The following is an 8,159-nucleotide window of genomic DNA, read 5'->3' as shown; positions in this document are numbered from 1 at the left end:
CCTTTGTGGGTTTTGTTTTCTAATGCTGTCCTAACTCCAAGATTAGACATTAGGTTTTCTGGTTACCTTTTCACAGTGTTTATGGAACACTTCCTCCTCTTTCCCCATTGTGTTGGCTGTTTGACAAAGTAACCAAAAGAACTTGTTTAATTGTATGTATTCCTTGAGGTAATTACAGACTAGTCATCCGATATGATTTTCTACTACCCTCATTATTCCATACAAAGTTTCACTCAACACAATATGGCTTCTCAATATTTAGTCAAGTTTATTAAAGTTCTTTTATTGATAGTATTTTTAAAGGAGTACTCTTTTAATATTTATATTAAATACATATCAGAGGTTTAGCAGCACATATAGGGCACTCAGGGGGGATAATTAAAATCTATACAGACTACTAAATTTAAAACCTCAAGTAGAACTGTAAATTTGCACAAATGTTTGAGCAAATTAACTTTAAAATACATATGAGCAATCTTAAATTGTTTTATATCTTATTGAGGCAGTTGAATATCTAAGTTCCTGGCCTATAAAAGGTAATATGAAAAAGAAAAAAAAATAGGAAAAGAAGGTTGTTATAAAATTATTGCATCTGCAGAATACTAGAAATGGCCTATAGGTCCAACAATAAGGAAATGGTTAAATAAATGTTGGTAAATCCATTTAATTAAATGCTGTGTAGGGGCAGCTGGGTGGCTCAGTAAGGTAAGAGGCTGCCTTCAGCTCTCAGGTCATGATCCCAGAGTCCTGGGATCAAGCCCCACATTGTGCTCTCTGCTCAGTGGGGAGTCCACTCCTCCCTCTGCCTCCCCCCACTTGTGCTCATGCTCGCCATCTCTCTCTCAAATAAATAAATAAAATCTTTTAAAAAATTCTATGTAACCATTTTTTAAAAGATATTTTATTTTTGTTTTAATTTTTAAATTTTTATTTATTTTTTTAAATAAACATATAATGTATTTTTATCCCCAGGGGTACAGGTCTGTGAATCGCCAGGTTTACACATTTCATAGCACTCATCATAGCACATACCCTCCCCAATGTCCATATCCCAACCACCCTCTCCCGTCCCTCCCTCCCCCCAGCAACCCTCAGTCTGTTTTTTGAGATTCTTTTATGGTTTGTCTCCCTCCCGATCCCACCTTCTTTCATTTTTTCTTTTCCTACCCCCTAAACCCCCCCCCCCACATTGCATCTCCACTTCCTCATATCAGGGAGATCATATGATAGTTGTCTTTCTCTGATTGGCTTATTTCGCTAAGCATAATACCCTCTAGTTCCATCCCGATCGATATTTTAAATTTTTTTGAGAGAAAGAGAAGGAAAGAGAGAGAGCATGCATGTGCACAGTGGGAGAGGGAGAGAGAAGCCCAAGCAGATTCTGTGCTGAGCACAGAGCCCTACTCGGGGCTCAGTCTCACAACCCTGAGATCGGACCTGAGCTGAAACCAACAATCCAACGCTTAACCGACCGGATCACCCAGGGCCCCGCTATGTAACTATTATAAATGATACAATTATATGTGAAGAGATTGGGGGCAGTTGGCTGGTATGTATTCCTTAGGGTACCTGTAACTATGGTAAACTTTCACATCAATATCTTTAAATCAGTAATGCCTCTCGAATTACAAATACCCAGCTCCACATTCTAAATCCTGAATATGCCTCCAGTATGCATTCCCAATCTTATCTCCCACTATTGCTCCAAATGTCCTGTGAGGGAAAATGAATGCCAGATAAGGTTAATGACTCACTACTGCCTTAATATATCTAGCAGCGTGTGTGTGTGTGTGTGTGTGTGCGCGCGCGTGTGTGTGTGTCTCAGAAACATCACCCATGCCTCCTTCACCCCCAGTACCTGTCTGTGCAAGGACCAAGGATTATTTCTCCTTTACAGCCTAGATTTTGTTTTAAAGAAGCTATAATCTCTTCTGGATGCTCACAGTACCGTCTATCTTTTTTAAAATGCCTTTCTTTCTCTGTCTCATATATGGCTATTTTTTGGGTCACATTTACATTTAATGTGATTATATACATAAATAAATATAATTAATGTACTACAGCAGGATTTACCTCTACCGTGTTACTATTTATTTTTAAATTGTTCATGTTTTCCCCTTTTTGGGACTGATTACAAAAAATGATTCCATTTTATCTCCACTACTGATTTATCAGCTATACCACTTTTTTCCCCCAAAGATTTTATTTATTTATTAGGGAGAGAAAGAGCACAAGGAGGGACAGAGGGAGAGTGAGAAGCAGGCTGCCACAGAGTTGGGAGTCCAATGTGGGACTCGATCCCAAGACCCTGGGATCATGACCTGAGCTGAAGACAGACGCCAACTCACTGAGCCACCCAGGTGCCCCTACCTACGCCATTTTATTCTTATGGTAGTTTCTCTGGGGCTTAAAAAATATATATCCTTATTTAGCATATTACAATTTACTTTCAAATAATATGGCTTAATAACACATGGCTTAAAGTTCAGTATGGAGGGTATTACAACAATATATTTCTTTTTCCTTCCTCTCATCCTTTGTTGTCATACATTTTCATATGTTTTAAACCCCACAAATATTTATATTTATTTTAAATCGTCAGTTACATTTCAAAGAGATTTTTAAGATGAGAAAGTATTTCATTTATATTGACTCATTATCATGTATTTAACCACATAGTTACCCTTTCTGGTCTTGTTCAATCCTTTTGGTAGATCTAAATTTCTATTTGGTATCATTCTTCTTGAATAACTTCTTCCTCTTGACTAATTTCCTTTAATTATTCTTGTATCACAGGTCTCCTGGCAATGAATTCTCCTGGCTTTCTGTTTGTCTGAAAAATTATTTTGTCCTCAGTTTGGGATATATTGTTGCTGAGTACAGAATTCCAGGTGGAGATAGTTTTTCTTTCAGTACTGTAAAGATACCGTTCCACTGTCTTTTGGCTTTCATGATTTCCAAAGAGAAGACGGCTGTGATCTTAATTTTATTTTTCTGTGCATCATCAGTCTTCTTTTTCCCTGGATGATTTTAAGGTATTCTTTCTGTCATTATATTTCAGTTATTTGATGATAATGTGCCTTGGTGTGATTTTCTTCTTGTACCTTCTATTAGGAGTTTCTTATGCTTCTTGAATCTGTGGTTTCATCATTTTAATTAAATTCGGAAAAGTTTCAGACCTTGTTTTTTCAACGTTTTTTATCCCCTTCTGGGACTCTAACTACAGAAATACCAGACCCATTTAGTATGATCATACAGGCAATTGATATTCAGTTAGTCTTTATCTCTTTTATTTTTTATAGTTTCAATGTGATGTCTTCGAGCTCACTGATACTGTTTTCTGTAATATCTTACCTGAATGTTAATCCATCTAGCATATTTATCACTTTAGGTAGTATGTTTCTCATCTCCAGAAGTCCACTTTGCTCCTTTCTAATATCTTTCATTTTCCTCCTCATCACATTCATCTTTTCTCCTATTTTGTTGAGCTTATGCGACATGTTTATAAGAGATATTCTAGCCTTCTTGTCTGCTACTTCAGTTATTTGTGTCATTTCTAGTCCTTGTTTCTTGATTATATTTTCTACTGTTTTGGGGTCCTATTGCCCTGCTTCTTTGTATGTCTGGTAGCATTTGATTGGAGTCAGAACATTGTAATTTTGACATTACTGGATCTGTGAAGTGCTTCGTGTATGGTTGGGCTTTGTTTTAGGACATCGTTGAGTTACTCTCTTCGATTCCTTTGGGGCTTGCTTTTACACCTTGCTAGCATGGATGGAGCAGACTTCATAGTCTAGGGCAATGTCATCTCACTACCAAGGGACTATCCTTATAAGGATTTTACTTGCTGGTCCCTATTCTATGAAATCTTTGCACTTTGGGTGGTGGAAACATGTACTAATCCCAGCCCCGTGCCCACCCTGGGGATAGTTGGCCCATTCCTTCCTGAGAATTCTTTCCCTGGTCTCCAGACTTTAAGTGACATGGGCACTAGGTATTCTTTTAAAAAGTTATGTGTGTGCATGTGTGTGTTTACATGGAATTAAGTGTGTGCCTGTACACATGTCTGTGCATGTGGAGGATCAGGAATAACACTCAGAGCCCATGAGACAGTAAAGCTTGGTGCATAGGTCCCTTTTGTTTGTGGATGGTATTAAGACAATCCACTGCAAACTTACACTACTTTAGAGAAAAACAATGGGGAAATATCATGACAGTGGAAAAAAAAAGCGCTAAGTCTTAAGCATCACTGATTAAGACAAAGTCTTTGGGGTTGTCTGAGTGGCTCAGTGGTTAAGCATGTGCCTTCAGCTCAGGTCATGATCTCAGAGTCCTGGGTTCGAGTTCCATATTAGGCTCCCAGCTCAGTAGGGAGTCTGCTTTTCCCTTTGCCTGCTGTTACCCCTGCATGTGCTCCCTCTCTCTCTGACAAATAAATAAATAAAATCTTTAAAAAAAAAGACAATCTTTGAAGAAAATGGAATAAACTAACAGTGGCAATCTATCTGACTAGAATGGACTTGTAAGTGACTTTTAAAATTACACGCAAGCAATGAATTTTGGAACACTACAAAAACTAATGATGTAGTACTAACATAATAATAGAAAAAAATAACTGCACAAGCTTACATTTTTATTCACCTTCCCCCCACACACAAATTTAACATTGTCAATCTAAAATGTATAATGCTGTAATTAAAATTCTGATCACTTCTGTATGTTAAAAACATACCAAGAGTTCGTTAGTAAGGAAGACACTTTAAATTTGGCCAAAGGATGGCAGCATAACATCAATTACTTAAAGCCTGGGATCAATTTTGCACTGTTGGCAAGGGAAATCAAAATGTACATGGCATCTAGTGGTCTAATGACATGTGAGCAACGCATTATTATTTTGACAAAATGACTTGTTCCAATAATGCATAAGATTACTAATCACTCTAACTCATATTAAGATACTTGATGGTTAGTATTGTTAAGTATCTTCCTTTTCCTGCCTTAACTGCTTTAGTGGACATTTGTTGCTTTCTGGCTATTCACTGTCATCACCTCTCCCTTTTCGAGGGTTACTGGTATGCATAGCCTGACTTCTCTGCCTCCTCTTAGATCCTGGGCTTTCCCCATCTGACACATCTAGCCCTTTCCAGGCTACTCAGTGCTTCACTTTCCCTAGCCTCAGTGATTACTTCAGGCAGGGTCCTTTGTCCCAGCGACCTCAACACACCTCTACTCCCATTTTCTGAGCACACACTAGCAAATACTTAACCATATTAATTTATCTGTCCTAGAATGCTGTAGTTTGAAGTGATCTTAAATCACATATAATCTCTGCTTCCTGTTCCCTTCCTGAAAAATTCAGTTCTAAAGCCAACAAAGAGAGAAAAAAAGGAAGCACTCTGCTAAAAGGGGCAGGATGTATGGTAGTCTGGAACGGGATGCCAGGGTTCAAAGAGGATGAGGCAAATGTCCATATGGAGAGCGAACCTGGCATGTGGTGTTAGAGCCTGAGAAGAGTGAGCAGAGTATTTGTGGGGGTATAGTTTCTGTGAAGAGTCACAGCCAAAGTGGGGTGAGGAAGGCAAAGTTCTTGTGGACAAAGTTTCAAAGTACTGCCTTAGAAATTACTCAAATATTTAAAAATAAATATTTATTTATTTTAGACATTTTATTATTTATATTTATTTGTATTGTCTATATATTATAAACAAATATATTATAATTATAATATATTTATATTTTAATTTATTAATTATAATTCTTTTATAATTTATGGTTATTTTAATAATTTATAATTATTTTATGATTTTATGGTTAATCATAATTTAATTAAATTTATATTATAATAATTGTTATATTTATTTATATTGCTTATTTTTAATTTATTTTATTATTTACTTATTTATTTATGCTCTATATATTTAAGGTATAGAACATGATGTTTTGATATACATGTACATTGTGAAATGATTATTATAGTCAAGCTAAGTAATATATCCATTACCTTACATAGCCACCTAAATACTTACTAGTTTTAATGAGTTAAATAGTGGAAAAGCCTGGCAGTCACATCAAAATGCCTAGATGCCATCTTTATTCAAAGGATCAAAGTGAACCTCATCAACCTCATCAAATCATGCACCACCTTGTAAGATGCAACTCAAAATAACACAACATGCCTTCTGGGCTATTTCCATCAATGTAAAGAACTTGAATTTAACTATGAGGAAACATCACTTAAACCAAAATTAAGGAACATTCTACAGAATAATTGCCCTATAAGTTTCAGGTTGTGAAAGTCAAAGAAAGACAGGAATGGTTCCAGATTAAAGGAGACCAAAGGGACTTCTGGTTTCCAGTTCTGCATATAAGGAGGTTAGAAGTCATTACTCAGGCTTATTAAGTAAAAAGCTGAACAGACTGAAATATCAATCACTCTTTTTGGATCCACAAGATAGAGGAAGACACAGGGCAAACCAATGCCCCCTAAATTGGAGAGAGAGGCAGGGAATCCAGGGACTAACAGTTTTACAAAGCAGAGACTTGTAAATGGAAACCACCGCAGGAACCCGCGTTGGGGTAGGAAAGCTGAACTGTTATTGGTGGGTTGCTGGAGGCTCCTTGAGACTAAAGAATATGTCACCTGAACACCAGTATAATTTTTAACAGTTTCCATTTACTATTAAGGATAATATTGGTTCGACTGGACAAATCTAAACATGAAGGTTGAGTATTACATGGTTCAAATGTAATGATGCTAATTTCCCTTTTTAATTTTTTTTTTTTTTTTAGAGAGAGAGTTTGAATGTGAGGGAGGGGAAGACAGAGAGGGAGAGAAAGAATCTTAAGCAGACTCCTCACTCAGCATGGAGCCTGACTTGGGGCTCAATCTCATGACCCGAGCCAAAATCAAAAGTCGGACACCTAACAAGAGTCAGACGCTTAGCCGACTGAGCCACCCAGGTACCCCAGGATGTTAGTTTCTTAGTTTTGATAATGACATTGTGGTTATGCAGGAGAAATGTTCCTCTATATAGGCAATACACATTAAAGTGTGTGAGACTATTGGGGCATAAGACCAGCAGCTTACCCTGAACTGGTTTTAAAACCAAGATTCTCCTATATTGGCAATTTTTGTGACTATTTCAAAAAGGAAAAAATAGTGTGTGTGTGTTTGTGTGTGCATGTGTTTTTTAAAGAGATAATTCATTTTTGAGATGTGATAGCTGAGGCCTCCTAGGGCAGAGGAACCTTCTTTCTCCATACTAACATCACCTATACTCTTCTTCTGTCCCTTCTTCAGAGTTTAATTTAGGCAAAGAATGACAAAAATACACAGAAAGAAAAGGCCACCACTCCAGGTTATGACTATAGGGTGATGCTTAAGCCCATTAGTGTGACAGACTACAGACTACAGACTAAAGTGTGACAGACTATAGTTAAATCTCAACTTTGCCATTTGTTTGCTGTGTGGTCTTGGGCAAGCTATTAACATCTTTCTATCTCAGTTATATCAATGCAAAGACAAGGGTAATAACAATACTTCATGTAGCTTTTGTGACCTCTAATTGAAATAACGTGCTTATCAGTGTTTGGCACATGGTCCGTGCTCAATAAATGATATTATTATGTTATTTGTATGAGGCACAACAGTATTAATAGATTGTAATACCTTTTTCCACTGACCCCTGTATAAGTACATTCAGCATAGCTCTCCAAGCACAGTCCCATGTTAATCAATCAGAGACGGAAATAAGATGAAGCCTATCTTCCATCAATGTTGTTTTTTTTTTTTTTTTTAGTAAATGTTAATTAATCCAAAGAAAGAAGGATCAAGTGGGTGCATGTTCTAAAAGCACTTACACAACATGTACTGGCCCTCATGACATTAATTCATTCAACACATTTTTATTGATTGCCTATTATCTTCCCATCACTGTTTAGCCCTATTCTCTGAGCCAGTGATAAAGATGCCTAGAATGGAGCTTAGTTGGATTAGGTAGGGTGAGAAGGGAAAAACAATAATGTATAAACAAAGTACACATCATAACATAACATAAAAGTGGATCAGAATAAGATCAGTTGGGAACATCTTTTCTTTCCATTTATAGACAACCTGGCTGCAGAACTTCCATATACAGAGTGAAAAAAGCAAGTAGCCT

This window comes from Mustela nigripes, chromosome 9 (genome assembly GCF_022355385.1).
Source record: "Mustela nigripes isolate SB6536 chromosome 9, MUSNIG.SB6536, whole genome shotgun sequence".
Taxonomy (NCBI): domain Eukaryota; kingdom Metazoa; phylum Chordata; class Mammalia; order Carnivora; family Mustelidae; genus Mustela; species Mustela nigripes.
Note: the sequence above shows the minus strand (reverse complement) of the source record.